The 25,649-nt window shown below is 43.0% G+C and overlaps 1 long non-coding RNA gene across 2 annotated transcripts in view; it reads right to left on the bottom strand.

The window, feature by feature from the left end:
- Positions 1 to 25,390, bottom strand: part of LOC125106004 (uncharacterized) — a 40,593-nt gene extending 15,203 nt beyond the window's left edge. Inside the window, exons 1-3 of one of the 2 annotated variants that reach the window (XR_007129193.1) lie at positions 25,305 to 25,390; positions 24,199 to 24,370; positions 23,004 to 23,078 (exon numbers count right to left, since the gene is read on the bottom strand). This is a non-coding gene — a long non-coding RNA (uncharacterized LOC125106004). Of the gene's footprint in view, positions 1 to 15,969; positions 16,071 to 23,003; positions 23,079 to 24,198; positions 24,371 to 25,304 lie in introns of those variants that run through there. The other variant, XR_007129192.1, reaches the window with a different exon arrangement.
- Between the last annotated feature and the right edge of the window lie 259 nt (positions 25,391 to 25,649).

The raw sequence follows: 25,649 nt of genomic DNA, 5'->3' as shown, positions 1-25,649 counted from the left end.
CGATGTTCCTAGGAAGAGGTTGCTGCGACTGAGGTCGAAGAGGTTGCTGCCTGTGTTCTCCTCAAGGATTTTGATGGATTCCTTTCTCACATTGAGATCCTTCATCCATTTGGAGTCTATTTTCATGTGTGGTGTAAGGAAACGATCCAATTTCATTTTTCTGCATGTGGCTGTCCAATTTTCCCAACACCATTTATTGAAGAGGCTGTCTTTTTTCCATTGGACATTCTTTCCTGTTTTGTCGAAGATTAGTTGACCATGGAGTTGAGGGTCTATTTCTGGGCTCTCTATTCTGTTCCATTGATGTATGTGTCTGTTTTTGTGCCAGTACCATGCTGTCTTGATGATGACAGCTTTGTAATAGAGCTTGAAGTCCGGAATTGTGATGCCACCAACTTTGGCTTCCTTTTTCAATATTGCTTTGGCTATTCGAGGTCTTTTCTGGTTCCATATAAATTTTAGGATTATTTGTTCCATTTCTTTGAAAAAAAATGGATGGTACTTTGATAGGAATTGCATTAAATGTGTAGATTGCTTTAGGTAGCATAGACATTTTCACAATATTTATTCTTCCAATCCAGGAGCATGGAACATTTTTCCATTTCTTTGTGTCTTCCTCAATTTCTTTCATGAGTACTTTATAGTTTTCTGAGTATAGATTCTTAGTCTCTTTGGTTAGGTTTATTCCTAGGTATCTTATAGTTTTGGGTGCAATTGTAAATGGGATTGACTCCTTAATTTCTCTTTCTTCTGTCTTGTTGTTGGTGTAGAGAAATGCAACTGATTTCTGTGCATTGATTTTATATCCTGACACTTTACTGAATTCCTGTACAAGTTCTAGCACTTTTGGAGTGGAGTCTTTTGGGTTTTCCACATATAGTATCATATCATCTGCAAAGAGTGATAGTTTGACTTCTTCTTTGCTGATTTGGATGCCTTTAATTTCCTTTTGTTGTCTGATGGCTGAGGCTAGGACTTCTAGTACTATGTTGAATAGCAGTGATGATAACGGACATCCCTGCCGTGTGCCTGACCTTAGCGGAAAAGCTTTCAGTTTTTCTCCATTGAGAATGATATTTGCGGTGGGTTTTTCATAGCTGGCTTTGATAATATTGAGGTATGTGCCGTCTATCCCTACACTTTGAAGAGTTTTGATCAGGAAGGGATGCTGTACTTTGTCAAATGCTTTTTCAGCATCTATGGAGAGTATCATATGGTTCTTGTTCTTTCTTTTATTAATGTGTTGTATCACATTGATTGATTTGCGGATGTTGAACCAACCTTGCAGCCCTGGAATAAATCCCACTTGGTTGTGGTGAATAATCCTTTTAATATACTGTTGGATCCTATTGGCTAGTATTTTGGCGAGAATTTTTGCATCTGTGTTCATCAAGGATATTGGTCTGTAGTTCTCTTTTTTGATGGGATCCTTGTCTGGTTTTGGGATCAAGGTGATGCTGGCCTCATCAAATGAGTTTGGGTTTTCCTTCCATTTCTATTTTTTGGAACAGTTTCAGGAGAATAGGAATTAGTTCTTCTTTAAATGTTTGGTAGAATTCCCCCGGGAAGCCATCTGGCCCTGGGCTTTTGTTTGTTTGGAGAATTTTGATGACTGTTTCAATCTCCTTACTGCTTATGGGTCTGTTGAGGCTTTCTATTTCTTCCTGGTTCAGTTGTGGTAGTTTATATGTCTCTAGGAATGCATCCATTTCTTCCAGATTGTCAAATTTGTTGGCGTAGAGTTGCTCATAGTATGTTCTTATAATTGTCTGTATTTCTTTGGTGTTCGTTGTGATCTCTCCTCTTTCATTCATGATTTTATTTATTTGGGTCCTTTCTCTTTTCTTTTTGATAAGTCTGGCCAGGGATTTATCGATCTTATTAATTCTTTCAAAGAACCAGCTCCTAGTTTCGTTGATTTGTTCTATTGTTTTTTTGGTTTCTATTTCATTGATTTCTGCTCTGATCTTTATGATTTCTCTTCTCCTGCTGGGTTTAGGGTTTCTTTCTTATTCTTTCTCCAGCTCCTTTAGGTGTAGGGTTAGGTTGTGTACCTGAGACCTTTCTTGTTTCTTGAGAAAGCCTTGTACTGCTATATATTTTCCTCTCAGGAATGCCTTTGTTGTGTCCCACAGATTTTGAACCGTTGTGTTTTCATTATCATTTGTTTCCATGAATTTTTTTCAATTCTTCTTTAATTTCCTGGTTGACCCATTCATTCTTTAGAAGGATGCTGTTTAGTCTCCATGTATTTGGGTTCTTTCCAAATTTCCTCTTGTGATTGAGTTCTAGCTTCAGAGCATTGTGGTCTGAAAATATGCAGGGAATGATTCCAATCTTTTGGTAACGGTTGAGACCTGATTTAGGACCAAGAATGTGATCTATTCTGGAGAATGTTCCATGTGCACTAGAGAAGAATGTGTATTCTGTTGCTTTGGGATGATGTGTTCTGAATATATCTGTGATGTCCATCTGGTCCAGTGTGTCATTTAAGGCCTTTATTTCCTTGTTGATCTTTTGCTTGGATGATCTGTCCATTTCAGAGAGGGGAGTGTTAAAGTCCCCTACTATTATTGTATTATTGTCAATATGTTTCTTTGATTTTGTTATTAATTGGTTTATATAGTTGGCTGCTCCCACGTTAGGGGCATAGTTATTTAAAATTGTTAGATCTTCTTGTTGGACAGTTCCTTTGAGTATGATATAGTGTCCTTCCTCATCTCTTATTATAGTCTTTGGCTTAAAATCTAATTGATCTGATATAAGGATTGCCACTCCTGCTTTCTTCTGATGTCCATTAGCATGGTAAATTCTTTTCCACCCCCTCACTTTAAATCTGGAGGTGTCTTCAGGTTTAAGATGAGTTTCTTGTAGGCAACATATAGATGGGTTTTGTTTTTTTATCCATTCTGATACCCTGTGTCTTTTGATTTGGGCATTTAGCCCATTAACATTCAGGGTAAGTATTGAGAGATATGAATTTAGTGCCATTGTATTGCCTGTAAGGTGACTGTTATTGTATACTGTCTCTGTTTCTTTCTGATCTACTACTGTTAGGGTCTCTCTTTGCTTAGAGGACCCCTTTCAATATTTCCTGTAGAGCTGGTTTGGTATTTGCAAATTCTTTCAGTTTTTGTTTGTCCTGGAAGCTTTTAATCTCTCCTTCTATTTTCAATGATAGCCTAGCTGGATATAGTATTCTTGGCTGCATGTCTTTCTCATTTAGTACTCTGAATATATCATGCCAGCTCTTTCTGGCCTGCCAGGTCTCTGTGGATAAGTCTGCTGCCAATCTAATATTTTTACCATTGTACGTTACAGACTTCTTTTCCCTGGCTGCTTTCAGGGTCTTCTCTTTGTCACTAAGACTTGTAAATTTTACTATTAGGTGACGGGGTGTGGACCTATTCTTATTGATTTTGAGGGGGGGTTCTCTGAACCTCCTGGATTTTGATGCTTGTTCCCTTTGCCATATTGGGGAAATTCTCTCCAATAATTCTCTCCAATATACCTTCTGCTCCCCTCTCTGTTTCCTCTTCTTCTGGAATCCCAATTATTCTAATGTTGTTTCATCTTATGGTGTCACTTATCTCTTGAATTCTCCCCTCATGGTCCAGTAGCTGTTTGTCCCTCTTTTGCTCAGCTTCTTTATTCTCTGTCATTTGGTCTTCTATATCGCTAATTCTTTCTTCTGCCTCATTTATCCTAGCAGTCAGAGCCTCCATTTTTGTTTGCACCTCATTAATAGCTTTTTTGATTTCAACTTGGTTTGATTTTAGTTCTTTTATTTCTCCAGAAAGGGCTTTTATATCTCCCGAGAGGGTTTCTCTAATGTCTTCCATGCCTTTTTCGAGCCCGGCTAGAACCTTGAGAATCGTCATTCTGAACTCTGGATCTCACATATTACCAATGTCTGTATTGATTAGGTCCCTAGCCTTTGGTACTGCCTCTTGTTCTTTTTTTTGTGGTGAATTTTTCCGCCTTGTCATTTTGTCCAGATAAGAGTATATGAAGGAGCAAGTAAAATACTAAAAGGGTGGCAACAACCCCAGGAAAATATGCTTTAGCCAAATCAGAAGAGATCCCAAATTGTGAGGGGGGAGAAAGGGGATAAAAAGAGGTTCAGAAAAAAAAGAAAACCAGTAAAGAAAAAATATAAAAAGGAAAAAAAAATTTATATCTTAGATAAACTAGTTAAAAAATGTTAAAAAAGAAAAGGGTAAAAGTTAAAAAAATTTAGCAGCAGAAGAAAAAAAATTGAAAAAGGAAAAAAAATTAAATTAACTGCAAGGCTAAAGAATCATGGGGAGAAAGCCATGAGTTCCGTGCTTTGCTTTCTCCTCCTCTGGAATTCCGCTGCTCTCCTTGGTATTGAAACTGCACTCCTTGTTAGGTGAACTTGGTCCTGGCTGGGTTTCTTGTTGATCTTCTGGGGGAGGGGCCTGTTGTAGTGATTCTCAAGTGTCTTTGCCCCCGGCGGAGTTGCACCGCCCTTACCCGGGGCCGGTCTGAGTAATCCGCTCGGGTTTGCTTTCCGGAGCTTTTGTTCCCTGAGCGCTTTCCGTAGAGTTCCGGAGGACGGGAATGAAGATGGCGGCCTCCTGGTCTCCAGCCCGGAGGAGCCGAGAGCCCGGGGCCCCACTCCTCAGTGCGCCCTCAGAGAACAGCGCCCAATAACTCCCGTCACCCTGGCCTCCGGCCGTGCTCCGAGCTGACCGAGCCCGCGACCAGCTCAAGGCAACCCCGAGCCGAGAGCCCACTCCTCGGCTCCGTCCCTGCAGCTGGCTTCCCCGATCTAACACCTGCAAGCTCTGCGACACTCAGACATCCCTGATCCCCCTGCGACCCTGCGGGACCTGAGGCCACGCTGACCCCGTGTGGGCTTCACCCCAGTCAAGCCTCTGGAGCGATGTCCCCCAGTGGAACAGACCCCTAAAAGTCCTGATTCTGTGCTCCGTTGCTCCGCCGCTTGCCGGGAGCCGGCTCCTCCCCCCGCGGTCCATCCTCCCGTCGCTTTGGATTCACTTCTCCGCCAGTCCTACCTTTCAGAAAGTGGTTGATTTTCTGCTTCTAAAGTTGCTGTTCTTCTCTTCGATCTCCCGTTGGATTTGTAGGTGTTTGCGATCTTTAGATAAGCTATCTAGCTGATCTCCTGCTACCTGAAGTAGTCTCAGCCTGCTACTTCTCCGCCATCTTGACTCCTCCCTCTGCTGAGTTATATTTTTGTTGTGATCTAACTCCCTTTGAGGGAAGAAAATTGAAAAAAAAGATCATTTGCTCAAGGTTTATCCTTTTTCAGTGAGTTTTCATCTTCTTGTAATTTCAAACATACAAAAATGTTGTGAGCGTAGCATAGGGAACACTGTGATGCCCCTCTCTCAGATACGCCAATTATTTACATTTTGCCCAATTTCCTTTATTATTTTCCCTATGTAAACATTTTCCTCCTGAACAGATTGAGAATAAGTTGCTGACATTATCCCCCCTCTCTAAATACTTCAGTGTGTTCTCTCTCAAGGAACAATAATCAGAAGCCAGAAATGTAACATTTACATACTACTATCTAATTAAAAAAACCCATATTCAAATTTCATACTCTTCTTATCCAGAATCAAAGCCCAGGTCATGTACTATCTTTCCTGTTGAGTCTATTTTAATCTGGACACCTGTCTCAATCTTCCTTCGTCTTTCTTGACCATATTCTTGAAGGGTAGATGGCAGTTTGGAGGGTGTCTCTGAGAAGGAGAAACGGAGCCCGTGGTAGCCAGGTGCCGGCTGGCAACTCTCTGTGAGGCCCCGGTGTTGTTCGGAGCCGGCCGCACGCTCCCAGGAAGGTCTTGGTGTTCTCCTGTCGAACACCAGCAACCTCACAGAACACCCGCAGCCTCGAGGCCACTCTGTGACCGTGCTGGATTATGACAAAAACAAAACCAGCCTATAATCATGTCCAAACACAGACAAAACATGACCATTGCCAAAACCACAAAGCACCAAGCACTTCCTTCTCCGGCCGGCATGAAGGACTGCTGCCTGGCCCATTACAGTGTTAGCCTGCCCTCCTTCGAGAGAAGATTGTTGAGACGCCCAATTATAACTCACCCCTGCTTCTTGACAGTGCGCCGTCCAAAGCAAGGCCCTGCTTCCTTGAGCCCTCCTCCAAGCCTCCCTAGGAGGCTCAAATCCCAGAAGCCCTCTCTGACACCCCCTGACTGAGATCCCCGCATCCCAGGGTGTGTGCTCTCCGTCACCCGGACTATGAGGAAAGCCAGCTCATTCCATCACAGACGTGCTCCTGTCAGTCTCTGACGCAGGGCATTGACCCCCCCTCAACTGCTCGACTGGGGCTTGTTTGATGTTTCCTCATGATTGGATTCAGGTTCAAGGGGGGTCCGCCAGGCTTCTCCACTCTAGTTATTATTTTTCCCTTTGTAATTAATTAAGAAACAGTTTGTGGGGATATACTCTAAGACCATGTCAAATACCCTGTTACTCATTAAACTGTCATCCACTGGTAGGCTTGATTCCTCGCAGTCGTGACCCTGGATGCAGGCTTTGCTGAGTTTCTTTGTTGCAGCAATATTGCTGTCCCCGATGCTGTGATTGATTCAAATTTTGGATTCTTATAAAGATGTAAAGTCTGACTTCTGAAAGGAACTGTGTGGTCTTAGGTCCAGGAGCACCAGACTTGTTTGTGCAGTTTCCAGTCAGGATGAAACTCATCTTAAAAAGAGTATTTGGTGTAGATTGTGTTTTCAGGGACTCGAGAGTCTAAAAGAAACCTCTTCTCGAATCTTCTTCCCTTTAGCAGGAGAAGAAAACAGTGTGCACTGCCCGGCAAAGGTTCCTAGACAGCTGGGCACGGAGATCCACTCAGTGCCCCACCCTGAGTAAGGGGAAGTTTCAAGAAATGAGTTTTACCAGGTTGGGATATCACTTGGGGTGGGCCCAAAGCAGAGGGTCTCCCCAGGCCCAGCATCAGATTTCCCGGCTGGCCGGTCTGATGCTTCAGTCAGCCCTCCAAGCCCTTGTTTGCAAAGGCAGCTGATGAGAAGGGGGAGATGGTGCAGACCTCAACTGGCGATTCTTTTGTGCCCCCTCTTTCCTGCTAGTCAGGAACTGCTAGGCCCCCCACAGCTGACAGCTGGGAACTGCTGGAAAGTGCAGGGAAGAGCCATTCCAGGGGACAGCTGCGCCTGGGCAGAGCCAGCAGCCCCCACCTGTGCAGGCTTAGGAACCCTCCCCCAGCCCCAGCTGCTCCAGTCGAAGCCCAGCGACCCCTGACCCTGCCACTGGAAGAACTTGTCGTTCTTTGCTGTAAGTCCCATCAATTCCCAGGTGGGGTCCCAGGAATTAGGAACATTTCTTCCTCCACTCTCATCTGTCAGTCATCTGGAGCTGTTAACTCTCTACCTTTACTCCTGTGGTGACTGCTGGAAGATGAACAGAATAAGGAGGGGACTGACCCTCAGTGGTCCCTTTAGTTAATGTCACACCTTGGCTTAAAATGTGAGTCAAAACACGGTGATTACAAATTATATGCTAGGTGTGCTATGTGGACATTGTTTTCCTTTTTGTCCCTCGTTCCCTTCACGGTGGCAGAGCATTGTAATCTGTCTGGCTTTCTTTCTTCCTTCCTTTCTTTTTTTTCTTTTTCATTTATTTGAAACAATTTCAAATTTACAGGAAGGCTGAAAACAGTACAAAAACCTCTTTTTTTTTTTCCTCAATAATTTGTGTTGCTGACCTGATACCCCATTACCTCTAAACACTTTAACATGTGTTTCTCACGAAGGGGGATATTTCCCTATACAACCTCAATAATCCCCTGGAAATTAGGAAATTATCATTACATGTTCCTACCATCTAATCCTCAGCCTCCATTTAAGCATGACCCATTGCTCCAGTACGTCCTTCACAGCGGAAAGATCTACCTGGGATCACCTGGGGCATGTAGTTGCCACGTCTTTATAGCGTCTTTCAGTCTGAAATAGCTTCTCAGTCTTTCCTTGCCTTTTAAGACCTTGACACTTTTGAAGATTAATATAGACCAGTTATTCAGTTACTGAACGCTCTTCAGCCTGGGTGTGTCTGATGTCTCCTCATTTGTTGTATCTTTGGTTACTATGTATCCTTGGCAGGAACGTTGCATAAGTGACACCATGTTTTCTTCACGGCAACTCATCAGGTGGACCATAATTCTGATTTTTACCAGGGGACGTGGCCTTTGATCACTATGTTAGCATGGTGTTATGGATTGATCACCCTGCCTGGCTCCCCAGGATGATGTTGAACCCTACTTACGATGTGATAGTATTAGGAGTTGGGGCCTTTGGGAGGTTATTAGGATTAAATGAGGTCATGAAGGTGGAGCCTTCATGAATGGGACTGGTGCCTTCATGGGAGTCTCAAGAGACTTTACTTCATCTCTTTGCTCTCCTCTAAGTGAGGAAACAATGAGAAGTTGGCAGCCTGCAACCCAGAAGAGGTTTCTCATCAGAACCTGACTATACTAGCACCTTGATCTTAGACCTCCAGCCTCCAGAACCGTGACAAATGAGCTTCTGTTGTTTATAAGGCACCTCGTTTATGGTGTTTTGTCCTGGCAGCCTGAGCTGAGAGTGGCAGTTTACTTCTTTCCCTTTGGAATTAAAAAGGATGTTATGGGAAAGTATTTTGAAACTACGTGAATATCTTGTTTCTCACCAAACTTTTATTTATTCTCTTACTTATATCAGCATGGACTTGTGGTTTCCTATTCCATTCAAAGAATTATAATTCACTCTTAGCGTTTATTTGGATGCTCAAATTGTCCCAGATTTGGCCAGAGTGAATTCCTCCAAACTGGTCTCTTTGTCTTTTTGACGTCTTCCCATCATTTTTAGAGCACTTCTTTATTTTCTGGGACAACAAGATATTTCAATCTCATCTATACTTTTTCCTAATCATTGCACTGGGACTCAAACTCTCATGCTGGTTTAGAGGTTTCCAGTTCTATTTGAAGAGAACAAAGAGAAAGCCGAGGGTAAAGCCTAGTCTGATATGCCCAAATGGAGGTAGTGTTAAGATACAGCTGTAGAGAAAGAGCTGAGTCAACAGATCCATAAACGACTCAGAATCATCCTACAGGCACCTTCCTAAGGTGTGGAATACACAAGCCAGCCGATTTAGGAGGCTTTGATTTAATTTTAGAAGATAATTTGGCTTGGGGTGACTTTTCAACAACCAGTTGAATACACCTCCCTTAACTAGGTCCAAGAGCTCTCCTGGGCCTGAACCTTGGGCTAAAGGGACCCTAGAGTCAGTTTGGTCATCCTTGGACCAGACCATCCTTCTACTGAGAAATCTGGTGTAATCTGGCCCCAAGAAGACAGGCTCCTAGGCAGGGGACAACAGCAGGCACCACCCCGGAACGCTCTCAGGCATCGAGCTGCAGCAGCCTGGAAGCCACAGGAACAAGACCAGCTTTGCAGAAGTTGTTGCCCCTAAGACTGTCTCCTCGGTCACAAGTCAGTGTCCTGTGGGAGCATAGCCTCTGCCCGCAGATCCACCCCCTTCCAGGAAGCCTGGCCCAGGAAGCTATACTCAAATGTTCCATCTCAAACAGATTTTTATATTTTAATATTTCTACGAAATGTTCTATTTCAGGGACCTGTTTTAGAAATCGGGGCTAGGGAATTCGTTTTGACAAGGAAGCTCTTCCTCCTGAGAGTTTAGATTGTTTTCCCAGGCCTGCACTAGGAATGCCAGTTCCTTGTTCATGATGACTCCCACGTGTTTCCTTCTCTCTGGAATGCCTGTTCTTACCCTTTGCCTATTGGGTTGCGTTTTCTTTACTTGTTGGTTTTTAGGAGATCTTTATGTATATTTGGTAGTAATCTTTTGTCAGTGATGTGTACTGCAAATACCTTCGTCCAGTTTGTAATTTGTCATGTTTTTATTTTCTTAAGGAGATTTTTCACTTTCTTAAGGAGATCTTCTTTGTTGTTTTTTTTTAATTGTGTGATTTTATTTTTTATTATGGAAAATTTAAACACATGAAAGTCTAAAGTATAATAAAATGACTCCCCAGATACCCAATGTTTAATAACACTCCACTTGTTAACAGTCATCAATGAGTGATTTGAAGTATTTTGGATAAAAAAAAGGCATTAAGTTTATTGACATCAAGTTGGCCAATACTTTGTTTTATCGTTAGAGATTTTGGGGTCTTATTTATTTTTAAAATAGAATTTTTCTTTTGTGATAATTTTAGATTTACAGAAAAGTTTCAGGGATAATGAGTAGTGATTTCCCGTATACCTCTCACCAGTGTCCATTTTCCCCACCATGATCATACATTATGACATTACCATGTTAACTCGGAGAAACTGACAGGAATGTTACTATTAACTAAGCTCCAGACTTTATACAGATTTTGCCAGTTTTCCCATTAATGCCCTTTTCCTCTTCCAGGATCTTAGACAGGAAACCACAATGCATTTAGTTGTCATGTCTCCCTAGTCTGTGGTATAGGACAGTGCTTTAAGTCTGTCTTTGCTTTTCGCACCCTGACAGTTGTGAGGAATACTGGTCAAGTATTTCGTAGAGTAGGGTTTACTTTAAAATTATCCTTTACTCTGAGGTTCAGAAAAGTCACCTATGGTTTCTTCTAAATGTTACATTTTTTTTTCTATTGACATTCATGTTCTTAATCTATTGGGGATTTATTTTTATGGTAGGGATCCGTGTTTCTTTTCTTTCCAGATGGATAACCTGTTTTCTGTCACTGAGTAGTTTTCCTTTCCCCTGAGGATTTTCCATGACCTCCTGGTCATATATTAATATTCCTCATATGTACAGATCTGTTTCTGGGCTCTATTTCATTCTCTTGGTTGTTTTGTTTCTGTGCCATTGACATCCTGGTCTTAATTACTGCAGCTTTCCATAAGTCTTTATATTTGGCAGAGCTAAGCTCTTCTTCTTCCTCTTCTTTTCAGAAGTGTCATAGATATTCTGTGCTCTTCCTTATACATTTTAGGATATACATTTGCGCTTCCTCACATACTTGTCATGTTTTATAAAAACAAACACGTAAACTCTGTTTTGGATTTTGATTGGAGTTGCGTTAAATCCATAGATCAGTGTGTGAAGTATGACTTTTTCAGGTTAAACTTTCCTGCCCATAAACATGCTACCATTCTCCTTATTTGGGTCTTTTTAAAAGTTTTCAATAAAGTCGTACAATTTACTCTGTATAGGGTTCGCATATCTTTCATTAGACGTATTTCTAGGTTTTTGTTACTATGAAACGGTGGCTTCTTAAAAGTGCAATTTTCTAATTGGTCGTTGCCAGTGAATAAAATGGAACTACAGTTTATATGCAATTATCGATCAGCTTGCCAAACTTTCTCCTGTTTATTCTAGTAATTTGTTAATTCCTTTCAGTTTTCTATAAAGACAATGATATCACCACAAAATATTCTAATTTTCTTTCCTCCCTTTCAGTGCTTATGACTTGAATTTCTTTATTGTGCTGGCTGAGACATGTTGAATGGACCTGGTGATCGTGGGCATCTTTGTCTCCTTTCTGACTTTAAAGGATACTATTTCTACTTATTTTTTTTTTTTAATTCAAAGCTCTGCTTGTCTTATGAAGTGAGTTGGACAGTAATCTTTCTTCTTTGTTCTCTAAAAAAGTCTTTATAAATTAGAATGATCTATTCTTCAAATAGGCAGACTTGCCTGTAGAACAAACTGGGCTTGAAGTTTTCTTTGTGGGGAAAGAACCCACTTCTGACATCCATTTTACCGTTTATTTTGTTTTATTATTATTATTTTTTTTAAAGTAAGCTCTGTGCCAACATGAGGCTTGAACTAATGATCCCAAAATCAAGAGTCACATGGTCTACTGACTGAGCCAGCCACATGCTCCCATCATCTTTTTTACATATTTTATAAATGAATACCTATTTATGACATTCATTTTTCTAGTAAAAAAAGACTCTCTTATTGATCAAGATACACACACACACACACACAGAAAAAACTACAGAGAGAATGCATATATATGTGTGGTGAAGGTTTTGTAGTAGCTGACTGTGCTGTGTGGCTCTGAGGTTAAATGTTCATTGACCACTTTTGAAGAGCAGGTTTCCTGATTAAAGAAACTGACTTCTGTTTACATGTGTCTTAGTATATGTGCTGCCGAAGCGAGCACAGTTTACATGTGTCTTAAACACCCCTCCACTCACACATATTTACATATTGTCCTTGCCTAAATACTTTAAAGAAGATTATGACATTTTAAAGAAAATTCATTCTCTGTGTATGGATTTTTTAAAAAATCCACTTTGTGATCCCAGGCTGCTTTCTTTTTGACGCCAAGTTAATGTCTAATCATTTGCCTTCCGACTTGCTCAAACATGAATACCTGGAAAGAAAAGCTCTCGGTGGAGCAGAGATTAACTCTATGAGAAGAAGGAAGAAAGACAGGAGTCTACAGCAAGCCTGAGCAAGTTTCTTAGCTCTTCTTTAATATTCAGTTGTTGGAGAACAGATTGAACTCTTGCTCCCAAGGATAAGATCAGCACTTTGGAGGAAATGTCAAAAATTGAAGAAATCAGAACAAAGCCATTATTAATCATTCTTTCACTCCTGTAACAGTTACTGAGCACCTCCCATGCACAAGGCATCATGATAGACACCAAGGATATGAAGAATAAATATGAAACTGTTCTTGCCTTGAAATAACTTGTAGCCTGATAGGATTAAATAGGTAGTTAAGAATGCATAGTTTGTTATGGAAGGTGAAGGTGGGGGGGAATTTCCTGGAGGGAAATGATGCTTTTGAGTGTGAACTAAGCCTGCAGATGGTTCTTGGTTCAAGACTTTGTTTTCAGTAAAGAATAAATAATGGCTCTCTTTTACTACTAGGACTGAGCTAAACTACCTAATACCCCAATCTTGCTAAAGCCAGTAAAAAAGTTAGAGAACATATCTTTTTAATCTTTTTTAAAAAATGTTTTACTTATTTGAGAGAGAGTGTGAGAGCATGTGAAAGAGAACCCAAGCAAGCACAGGGAGTGGCAGAGGGAGAGGGAGAAGCAGACTCCCCGCTGATTAGGGAACCCAATGTGGGGCTCGATCCCAGGACCCTGAGATCATGACCTGAGCCAAAGGCAAACATTTAACCGACAGAGCCACCCAGGCTCCCCAAAAAATCTTTCTAAAAACATCAAGGAACTAAAAAGATAGTGGAAAGTTACAAAGATAAGATCCAAGATGAGATAGGAATCCAGAGAATTAAGTCTAGCATTTGGGACTGTTTTTGCTGAGGAGACATTTGCTGGGCCAGAAGAGGTGGCTGGGTATCTGAACAGCATTGCAACAGCCTTCCAGGGCTAGAAGAACAAATACCAGACTCAAGTGATGGTCAACAGTGAGGACTTCATGTAACTCCCTGTACTTAGCTCTGGGCTTTTAAAAGCTCCATCTTTAGAGTAAAGGAAAATCTCAACTAACCCTGATATTACCTTCAGTCTGCCCTTAAGTCCTTTGGATTGTCTAGAAAATGTCAGTTGTTATTATATTGAGGTAATTTTGTATTGTCAGTATGTTTAAGACCCTGGCAGAAACTTAAATAAAACATGCCTGAAGGAAAGTAACATCTATGCTTTGTCACAACTTATTTCTATAAATAGTTGTAAAATTGTAATGATCAACACAAAATCAAATATAATGAGGGGATGAGGCAAATAAACAAAAATCAGCACAAAAAACAGACACTAGGAATAGACTCACAGATGCTCCAGAGGCGATTACTAGATGCAAACTGTGAAATAACCATGCCTGTTATGTTCATGGAGATAAAAGCCAAACCCAACATTTTCAGCAAGGGGGAAAAAAAAAACTTCAGCAAGAAACTATAATTATAAGAAGTGACATTGCCTGATTGAAATGAGTTGTATCTGTCTGGCTCCAAATAGGAGAGAGAAACCACACTGTGATTTAAACAGGGAAGAATCCAATATAAAGAATTATATACTATAACAAAGGATCAGAGTAATGAGAGATTGGCTTATAAGAAATAATAAGAACTCTAATAATATTGAAATAGCAGATTAAGGAGAAATCACTAACCCTAGGGCTGAGATAGAACACCCAAGGAAGGGTCTTCTCCCGCTCCAGGACTGAGATTCTGAACTTTCTGAGAGGCATTGGCTAAATGTGGCTCAATGGATAACAGAAATCCCTATGGTATTGCATTGATGGGACTTGTTGGAATTATGCCCTCTGAAACTTGCCAGAAATCTGCTCTTTAGGGTGTTGGGGAAAGCTGTCCTCAGGGAAGGGTTCCACTAGAGATGGTCTATTACAAAACTGCCATGCTGGGGAGAACTGGACACACTGCAGGAGCCAAGTGCTAGGGAAGTTACAGTCATGGTAGAATCCTAGCACTGGAAAAGCTGTGTGCTCTACCAGAGCCTGTTTATTAGCCTAGTACACTGGAGCCAGGAAGCAAAACCCTTTCCCTGCAGTGTCTCTCCAGCACCCTCCACTAAGAAAAGCTCAGCACCAACTGACATGAGAAAAAAAATAAAGGGACAAGATCTATTTTCACAGAGCAGCCCAAAAGAATAAATTTGGAGTTGAGCAGTAATGAAATCAATAACCAGAGTAAGAAACAAGAAGAAATTTTATAACTGGAAAAGAAAATATCCAAAGCTAAGAAAATAGATGTGTGTGATAGTGCATTAGGTACAACTGAAGAAAGAATTAGGGAACTGGAGGACAGATCAGAAAGATGTAATATACAGATGGTAAGAGACATTTATGATAGAGTTGAAGGGTTCTAAATACATGCCGTCCATGTGATGGCCAATAGCCAAACATGGATGTTTAAATTAAAATGGATTACAAGTAAACAAAAATCTAAAATTCATTTCCTCTTTCACACTAGCCACACTTCAAATGCCCATGAGCTCCAGCACAGATATAGAAAAGTACCATTATTACAGCAGGTTTTATTAGTGCTGGATTAAATATTGTCTTAATTAAAACCTCATACAGGAGAAAAATAGAGCAGAAACAATATTTGAGGAAGGTTGGCTGAATAATTTCCAAAACTAAAAATAGACATCAAGCCACAGGTTTTAGAAGGCCAACAAATCATAAACAGGGTAAGTAAAAAAGAAACCCCTTACTCAGACCAAGAAAATCTTTAAGAAAACCAAAGCCTTAATGGTAAAGAGTTGAAAGCTTTCCCTTTGATGTAAGGAACAAGGTAGGAATGACTGTTCCCACCACTTCTAGGAGACATTTCTTGGCCAGTGCTATAAATCAAGAAAAGGAAATCAGAAATATAAAAGAAGGAAGGCCAAGGGGTCACTTTTGAAGGCCACATTATTACGTACTTAGAAAATCAAAGAGAATAAACTACTAGAATTGGTAAGTTGGTGAATGTAAAGTCAGTGTTCAAAGATTGAAACATAAATTTTAAAATGTACCACTTTTAATGACAAAAATGATAAACTACCTAAAAACAAATCTTACAGAGATATGTAAGATCTCTAAATAAAAACTATAAAATTGTATTACAAGTAACTAAAAAGAGCTAAATAAATGGAGAGATGTGCCATATTAATGAATTAGAAAACCCAGCTATCATAAAGCTATCACATCTCCCTAAACTGATGTGTAGATTCAGTTTGATTCCCTCTCAAGAGATGTTTTTGACAATCTGGTCTTAAAATTGATATGGAAATACAAAGGACTCCTAATAATCAACACTCTGCCCTGAAGAACAACATGTGGGGAAGGTTTGCTCTTCCAACTATTAAGACTTATTATAAAATTATACATTAAGTCAATGTTGTATAGATATTTAGTAGTAGAATAGACTAGAGATCCCAGAAACAGATCCTGGAATACACACAAACACAGGTTTTGACCAAAGTGTCAATACAAAACAGTGGGAAAAGATTCACTTACAGATAAATGATCCCAGGACAACTGGTCACCTGTAAAGAAAAAATGGAACTCAACTCTTACCCCAAACTGTACATGAAAGTCCATCCCATTGAGGTGGTCGACTAAATGTGAAAAGTAAAGCAATGAAACTTTTAGAATAAAACATAGTAGAATATCTTCATGACCTTGCCTTAACACTAAAATTCTTTTAAAATATTGATACATCTGTGTACCTTAATATTCAGTAAAAGATACTGTAAGGAAAGTGCAAAAGGCTAGCTACAGACCAGGAGAACTACACTTGGATCTGACAAAGGGGCTTAAATCTAGAATATTGAAAGAAGTACTGAGTCAATAAGAAAAGGACAGATACGGGCACCTGGGTGGCTCAGTGGGTTGAAGCCTCTGCTTTTGGTGGGGGTCATGATCTCAGGGTCCTGGGATCAAGCCCCGCATTGGGTTCTCTGCTCAGCGGGGAGCCTGCTTCCTCCTCTCTCTCTGCCTGCCTCTCTGCCTACTTGTGATCTCTGTCTGTCAAATAAATAAATAAAATCTTAAAAAAAAAAAAAAAAGAAAGACAGAAAGAAAGAAAGAAAAGAAAAGGACAGAACCCAGCAGAAAAATTGGCAAGAGACTGAACTTTACAAAAGCAGAAATCCAGATGGTCAATAAACATTTGAGATGATGTCCAACCTCATTAGTAATTAGGAAAATGAAAACTTAAATCACAACGATATACCACTACTCACTCACCAGAATGGCTAAAATTTTAGAAACCGATTAGTCCAGGATGACAATGTTATGCATTATTGGTGGGAATAAATTGCAACAATCACTTTGGGAAACTGTGGCATAGTCTCCTAAAATTGAAAATCCTCATATTCTGTGACTCTGCAATTCTACTCCAACATATATACCCTGCCCTGAAAAATGCTCATACAGATGAAAAAGATGTATATGAACAAAAACAGAATTATTTGAAATCACCCAAGACTAGAAGGAACCCACATGTCCATGGACACAGAATGGGTAAGTGGTATATTCGTGGAAGGAATGCTGTGGGGGTTGTATGCACGGAAAGCAATCAATGATCACACGATGGTCACTGTGTGCGGCAACATGGATGAATGGACTCCAGTAGCAACCAAGTGACAAAGAGGAGCTTCGCCTGAGCTGGAGAAAAGTGACCACTGCGAGCAGAAAAGCCAGCCGATGGAGGCGTCCTCAGTCCCTGGAGCCCCAACCCGCACCTCGGTGCTGCCGCATCGGCTACTGCTTCTCTATCTTGCAGTGAAGACCACGTTCCTTTTCGCATCTGTCCTACGCTCTAGATTCCCTCTCATTTCTGAGTCTTCAACTCACTTTCTGGATGGGAGCCCGCTTCTCTCCCAGGGTTCCTTAGCACCGCAGTTATTTGTTTGCAGTTAAGTCTCCTTGCCAAAGTGTGAGCTCCTTCAGGGCAGAAAGCCCATCTGTCGGGACCATCCTGCATGGCCAGAGCTTCAGAGGGCTCGGCACTTGGAAGAGGTTCAGTGACCATAGTCGTTTGCTTGATGCATAGGCTCACTCTGCCTCGAGGCAATGCGGCACTTAGCAAGGATCTTACTCTTTCCCAGGTTCCCATCTCTTCACCGGTGAAGGAGCTCTTGCCTCCAGGATTCCGGGATTCTCTGGTCTCTGGGACTGGCCCCGGTGCATACTATCCAGAATGCTAAGTACCTCCTTTCTTTAGGAGGTACTGAGAATATCTGAAGCAGAGAAGGAAGAGGGAGTAAGCTCAGTTTAACTGAGTATCTACTATGCACCGGAATCTGTGATAGGCTACCTGCGTTTTTTCTCCTGGATTAAAAAAATAATAATGTAAATCTCAAAACAACCTTTTTTTTTTTTTTAAAGATTTTATTTATTTATTTGACAGACAGAGATCACAAGTAGGCAGAGAGGCAGGCAGAGAGAGAGAGGAGGAAGCAGGCTCCCTGCTGAGCAGAGAGCCCAATGCGGGGCTCGAGCCCAGGACCCTGAGATCATGACCTGAGCCAAAGGCGGAGCCTTAACCCGCTGAGCCACACAGGTGTCCTCAAAACAACCTTTTGAGGTGGCTGTCATTATCCCTTTTCTGAAAGTGCTTGAACTGAGGTTTAGGACTTGTGAGTAATTTGCATAAGGTGACCGGCGCGTTGGCAGACCCTAGAATTGAGTGAGGGCAGGGTTGCTGTCCTTCCGCTCCCCCTGTTTGCCTCTCCTGGTCTGATCAGAAGATGAAGGATATGTGGAAAGACTATCAACTAGGTCATCAGAGTCTAGCTTGAGTTCGAAACTGACTTCTACTTCCTACAAGCTGTGAAGCATTGAGCTGCTAAACTAAAATCTCTGGGCCAACCTGGCTGGGTATTCACACGGCATTGGGGAGGTGGGGCTGTGGACTAAGTCCAGGGGCAGGTTTCACAGGGCTGGGGGTTCAGGTGTGTTTCAGCTCTGCCCTGTCCCATCTCCAAGTCTGAGAGGGAACAGAACGAGGGAGGATCTCGCCTGCATGGAAAACCCCAGGAGCGGAGAAGAGAGTCCGCAGGTCTCTGGTAGTTTCCCAACCCCTGAGCCGCCCCCACTGGACAGGTGCAATGTGCTGCTTACAAGACACCCCTGCAGTGTATCAGATGCTACAAAATCCCTATCCTCTGACCCTTGGGGTCCACTGTCACTGTCTCCTCAAGTTCTACCACAGGCAGCACCCATCTCTTGAGTCTTGCTTGGATATCTTGGTTTAGAAAAGGCTGAAGTTTTCCCAAACAAACTCTGTGTCCCCTCCTTTCTACTCTTCCAGCTTTAATGCTGTAACCTCTTTTGTAGATGGTTGCTACGGCTTCCTTCCGATCTCTTCATATTGTCCTCCCAGCCTCTTCAGATCAAAAGTTTGCTCCTTCTTCAAAGCTCAACCATGACGTTATCTTCTCTGATCTCTTCCACCCGAGTTAAAAAGCTCTTGACTGGAAATCCTGACGTGGACTTTCCCACCCTTGGGGCGGGGTTTGTCTTATAGCTCTGGGGTTTCTCCTTTCCCACACAGCTGACAGGTAGCTCCAGTGGTGTCTGCATGCCCTCTGATGCCTGTGGCTCACTTAGTGCTTGAGTAGGTAAATAAATGAGAAACTAAAGAACTGGTCGTTCTCTCAGTGGTCTTGCTTCCTCTTCTTCTCCACTACTGAGCAACTCCAAACTGCACTGAAGACCCTTCCTGTGCTTTGCTTCTTTCTCTCAAGTTTTCTATTAACCACTCCCCTCCTTTCCTCTCCTGTTCTTCTCACAGCCCAGCACAGCACACGTAGAGTGAGGGGTTCCAGCCAGGGATCCTCTGGAGGTGGCCACGTAGCATACATGGAAGGTTCCAAAATTCTCTAGCTGGTCTATGGTTCCTTAGACCTCCAGGGGTGGAGTTCCTGGAACCGATGAGACTTCTTATCTAGAATGCACTTAGTCTTAAGAATGGAGCTCCCGAACCTGCCTTCTCCTCTTGGATTTTAGAGACAATCTTGTGGAACTTCTTTTTTTCTCCTGTTTGGTCCTTTATTGTTTCAGTCAGAAGGTGCAGTCTGTGGAGAACTTATACATTGGCCTCTGAGGACCCGCACATAAGGCGGCATTCAAAGCATTACGCCTTACTCAAGCCAGGAATGTCCTCAGGACACTTCCTCTCCCCCAACCTCCACCCTGATTTTTAAAAAGAAATGATGAACTAGAAGAGATGCTTTGAGGCTGAGTTATGGGAGAACCTGGCTGTGGCAGTCTGGTCTGTGGTCCCTGCAGGCTCCCCTAAGTCATAGAAGTTGACAGTAAGGTCTCAAGGGAAGTAAAAGAAAAAAAACATGTTCTTATTCTGAGAAGGGGATGGCAGGGTATGGAATGACAGAAGAGCGTTTCATGAAACGTTTCATGAAACCACGGGGCTGGGGTCTGACTCCAACCCCCTCCCAAAGACCTTGTCCCCTGGTCCTATTCAGAGTCTACTAACATTTGTGAATTTCTGCTTCTTGACGGAATGAGGGAACCTGAAACCAGGCCATCAACCTCTGTCCGGGGCCTGAGGTCGAGGCCTTCACATTAACTATGCTCTTGCCTCTTCTGCCTGTGTCTGGGCCTTCTTATACGTTTGACTCTATTTACCCAAATGGATCCCCTGCGCCTGAATGATTCTCCTTTACTTCGCAAGTCTTCACTCTGAACTTTCCCAGTGAGTGTTCACTTCAATTGAACAGACATTCCTTGAGCTTCCAAGAGGGTTGTGGTCCCTGCCTTCAAGACGCTTTTAACTTTGGGAGCGCCTGGGTGGCTCAGTCCATTAAGTATCTGCCTTCGGCTCAGGTCATGATCCCAGGGGCCAGGGATGGAGCCATCATTCTGCTACGGCTCAGGTACAAGTTGAGAGAGCGACAGAGAAAGAATTAGAAAGGAAGGTTGAAATGATGTCACTGAAGATCTGCATGCCAAGCTCAGAAGTCTAAATATTTTTGTATAAAAATGTTGAGCCAGAGCAAAATTTTGAGTCAAGAAATGTCCAAGTCTTGGGGCGCCTGTGTGGGTCAGTCAGTTAAGCATCTGCCTTCGGCTCAGGTCATGATCCTGGGGTCCTGGGGTCCTGGGATTGAGCCCGCCACTGGGCTCCTTACTCAGCAAGGGTCTGCTTCTCCCTCTCCCTTCCCCTGCTGGTGTTTCCCCTCTTTCTCTCTCTCTCTCAAATAAATAATTAAAATATTTAAAAAAAGAAAGAAAGAAAGGGAGAGAGAGAGAAAGAAAGAGAGAAAGGAATGCCCAAATCTCAGTCTGTGGGCCATTTAATCCCCAGTCAGTCACCGAATCTACATCCATAGCCTCTGGCATCAAGTCTCTCCATCCTTAGGGTCACCACAGTCCTTGTTCATGCCACCATCTTCTCTTACCTGGGTGTGTGCTGCGGTGCCCTAACTGGTTTTCCATTCTCCAGACTCCCTGCTTTTGTGGCTGCTCCTGAGTGACTCCCTACCAGCAGCCAGACTTGGCCTCTGTCAGAGCACAAATCCAATTTTGTCAGTTTCCTGTTTTGAGACTTTCGAGAGCTTCATGTTACCCTCAAGATGAAGCCAAAATTCATTTCATATTCCACACCTGTCCCTTCCTGTCTCTTGCCATTCCTGTCGCAATCTCTAATTCTGCAATCCCTTTCTCCGTTGCGAATGCCCCTTTCGCTCTTCACCTGGCCTGACCCTACAGGTGGTGGGTCAAGGTTCGGCTCAGGTGTTACCTCCTGGGGAGCCGGCTCTGACACCCATCCTATCCTCTGGCTTCTTTAGTTCCCTAGGCTTCCTGTTGTTTTAACTCTTACCACACAGTGTTGAAATAGTCTGTTGATTTATTTCCCCCCAACTCTCTGTTTTATTATAGGATCTGTGTTCCCACACAGCAGGTACTTGGAACTCAAAACGGAAAAAGTTTCCTCAAAGGGAAGAGTAAGTGTTCACTTCCTCTCTGGACTGACGTCTCCTGGCCCCCACAGCTCCCACACACTCTGGAAGAGTTATGTGCTCCTGTTTCTTCTTCCCATTGTCTTCCTGCCCCTAAATCTGTCCAAAGAGGTGACTGCCATGGTCCAACAGCTATGGGAAAGCCTGGACTAAAGTACCAGACCACTAGCAGCAGTGGCCTCTGGGAAGTAGGACAAGAGTTGGTATTGTATTCTTTCCATTTAGCTTCAGTTTATTAAATGTAGTGTATTTTATAACGGGAAATTATTTTTAGCAAGCAAGATCAGTAGATGGGGACTGAAAGAGCTTGATTTCAGTCAGAAAAGCAGAATAGTGTATACAATAAACACCATCTGTCTAAAAAAAGAAAAGCAAAAGACATATTTATAAAAGCCTCTAGGAGGCCATATAAGAAATGGACAGTACCAGCCACCTCCTTGGAGGGGAGCTGGGAGCCTGGGACCTGGGAAGACAGACTTTTCACTCCATCCCCAAGCATATTTTGGATTTTGCACAACATGAATGTATTATCTATACAAAAAAAAAAAAAAAAGAAGAAGTGTAGGGGCACCTGGGTGGCTCAGTTGGTTAAGCCTCTGCCTTCGGCTCAGGTCATGATCCCAGGGTCCTGGGATGGAGCCCCACATTGGGCTCTCTGCTCAGCAGGGAGCCTGCTTCCTCTCCCCTCTCTCTGCCTGGTTGTGATCTCTCTCTCTCTGTGTCAAATAAATAAATTAAATTAAATTAAATTTTTAAAAAAGAAGCGTAAATTGAAAACAGCTGAGCTTAATGTCTACCCCACCAGATAACTTCGGAAACCTCACTTTCCCCACCTGGAAAATGGAGAAAACATGTGGACATCACAGGTTTGTTGCAAGGAGTGGCAGGCGAGGGAGTATGGCCAGGGCCGGGAAGCTTCGAGGCACCCCACCCAGGCCAGGCCAGGCCGCGCCTTCTCATTCCATGCCTCCTTCCGACTGTTCACCCCTTCTCGTCCTCCAAATGAAGCTGTCAAAGCCAAGCCCTGTGTCTGCCAACATCCCCACCACCCCCACCGCCCCACCATTAGAAGTGCCTAACTTGGCCCTCGGCCCGTTGGAAACCAGCTAATAGCATGAAGGCAAAGCCACACTCTGAGGATCTGGGCATTTCAAAGCAGCGAACAGCCCTTTTTGTTCTCTCAGGCTCTCAGCCTGCCAGCTAGTTCCACACATTAGAAATATTTTGGGTCAGCACTGCAGTTTTCAACCATAGATTCATTTAGTTTCATGACTACTTCCTTATAATAGCTCTGGGAAAAACTGCACTGGGCCGGGACCCAAACCACGTTCCTGGCTTTGCAAGCTACGTTCAAGATGGTGTCTTCGGTTAGTAGTCAGAAAAGACGTTGAACTCTCCTGCAACTGACTAGGAATCGGTCTGGAAAGAAAGGACTGTTTGGGTTGAGTTTCTAAAAGGCTGTCAGCACCGTGACCTTCAAGCTGCTGGAGGCAGGAAGAGGAACGTAACTTACCATGTTTCTGCCTGTTCAAAGAGCCCTGCTTTTCTCGGAAGCCCTGTGGATTTTTTTTCTCCTGGATGTGGATATTTATTGAGTATCGAGACTTGTGATGCCACAGGAAGTACTTTCTTTGTTGTCTGGGATAGGGTTACCAGATTTGGCAAAATAGAAATACAAGATACCAGTTAAGTCAAAATTCCAGATAAATAATGAACATATCTTCAGCCTAAGTATGTCCCACGCAATATCTGCATACTGACACTGAAAATCATTCTGTGTGAATCTAAAGTTCAGCTTTAACTGAGTGTTCTGTATTTTATCTGGCGTCTTTGCCTGTGAAGGACACAGGGAGAATCCTCGTTAGCTCTGCAGAGGAGACAAGAGGCCCATTTCTCTTACCATCTGGCCTGGTCCTCTTTCTTTAAACCAGCCCTTCCATCCCTGGGCCACAAGATCAGAACCCAAAAGCGCCAAGACCCCAACATGCTTGCTTTGCTACGCCTTCTCTCTTGAGCACCCTGTCCTGCATCCCACTTTCAGAGTAGTATCTGCTCTCCTGGTTCCTGCCTTAGCCCATGTTCTCCTACAGTCTCTTGCTTTGCCTAGACCTTGTCATGGTCCCATATGGCTCCCCTGGGTGGCCTTATTCCCTCCTCAGCAAGAGACTCACATGTCTGCACAAATATCTTCTGTGTCTACACTGAGGAATGGTTCGGCCTGATTCACAGCAGCTCTGAGAACCCGCTCTGGCTCCAGGTCCTTTGACTTGGGCTCTCACCAAATTTGTCCCATCCTTTTAAGATGAGTCTCCCTGGATCCAGCTCAGGGAGAAATTTGCTTTGACGTGGTCCTGTGCTCCCTTTCTTTCTCTTTTTTAGAGATTTTATTTATTTGACAGAGAGAGACACAGCGAGAGAGGGAACACAAGAGGGGGAGCGGGAGAGGGAGAAGCAGGCTTCCTGCAGAGCAGGAGACGGATGTGGGGCTCAATCCTAGGACCCTGGGATCATGACCCAAGTCAAAGGCAGATGCTTAACGACTGAGCCACCCAGGCGCCCCCCCGTGCTCCTTTTCAATGAGAGGCCATGTGAATAGGGCCATCTTACCAGCTGGTGGTCACCAACATGCTGTGCAAAGATGACCCCTGGGTCTTAGTGTTGTCTATCGAACATTGCACTTCAGAGGACATGAAATACCAGAATCTATGTTGGTTTGCTAGGACTGCTGTAATGAGGTACCACAAATTTACTGTCTCACAGTTCTAGAAGATGGAAGCCAGAAATCTTCTGAAACTGTAAAGAGGAATCCTTCCTTGCCTTTCTCTGACTTCTGGCAGATTGCCAGCCATCTTCCTTGGTTTCCAGACGTATCACTCCAATCTTCCATCTGTGCGTCGCCTTCCCCCTGTGTCCTGTCAGCCAAAGCCTGTCTGTGGACACGGATTTTAACATAAATTCGTTGGTTGCTAATAAATAAAAATTGGAAAAGCTGACACAAAAAAATCTGGACTTCTGTAGGCCTTTGTAATTAAGACTACAATGTAGGCTTTGTTGGAGAGCAGGTGACAGACTTGTCATACACAAGTGCAAATGGGTTTGTCATGTCCTTTCCCAAGAAGAAGCACAGAAAAAGGCCGAAGACACAGGTTCTGGTCCCTTGAGGTAGGACATATGGGGAGGCTGAGGAAGGGCTGAGCGGCGGGCACTGAAGCCAGTTTGGGGCCGGGCGTTTTCACATGTGGAGCTACACCTCAGATTCTTTCCTCTGTGGCACTGGGCAGCGGTCCTGACCCTCGAGTCAGCTGTCCTCACTCCTTCCGGACCTCTGCATCACCAGTGGTCCAACTCCTGAAGGATTTCCTATTTCTCTGGCAATTTCCTCAGTCATGAGAAAAGGATCTTTGAAGGATATTTTTGGAGACTTTGATAATCTACACAAGTTTTGGCTAAGGAAGTGTTTGTTGCGATTCCTGGCTATGCATATTTCCATCTGGTTCCACATGGTTTCTGTGTCTCTCCTCACCCTGCAAGTTAATTAGAGTTCTAATTTTCAGTAATATTTCTCACATGTGCAATTTTTGTAGTACTTAGAGCCTTTGCTGAGGAGAGTTCCACAAACTGCCGTCTGTGTTTATTTTTCTGTTTATAGAACAGAGTGTGCCCATCCTTGCACCAAGGCAACACCGTAGCTAAAACTCTACTCCTTCGTTTACTCAAAATTTTTCTTTTCCTGGTTAAGAACCATCACCTTCTTAAAAATTTTTATTGAACTTCCACTACTGACACACAACATTTGGCTTTTTTTAGGGCTATTTGCTATAAAGCTCCTCATCTTTTTCAAATAAATTTAAGTATAATACCTACACAAACTCAAAGTTATAATCCCTTCACGAGAGAGTTGGAATGAGAAGACATGCTGAGTTTCGGCCACTGGCTGGCCAGCAAGGCAGGGTTTCTGGGAGTCCCAAAGTTCTGGGTTTATGATGTGGCAAGATGCACTCAGGAGACGCCACGAGGTAGACATCACAATCATCCACGTGCTGGAGGTGGGACGGCCAGAGCTCTGAGCCCAAGGAGCTCGCCCAAGGTCACTTAGCTACAGCATAGCAGAGCCAGACTTTGAACTCAGTTCCTTCTCACATCAAAGCGTGCTCTCCCGCCTTCTGGCCAGATGACCACCTACCATGCATCTAACCACCCGGGAAGATC

Source organism: Lutra lutra, chromosome 8, assembly GCF_902655055.1.
Source record: "Lutra lutra chromosome 8, mLutLut1.2, whole genome shotgun sequence".
In the NCBI taxonomy this organism is placed as follows: domain Eukaryota; kingdom Metazoa; phylum Chordata; class Mammalia; order Carnivora; family Mustelidae; genus Lutra; species Lutra lutra.
This window is presented reverse-complemented; position numbering and strand designations above follow the sequence as displayed.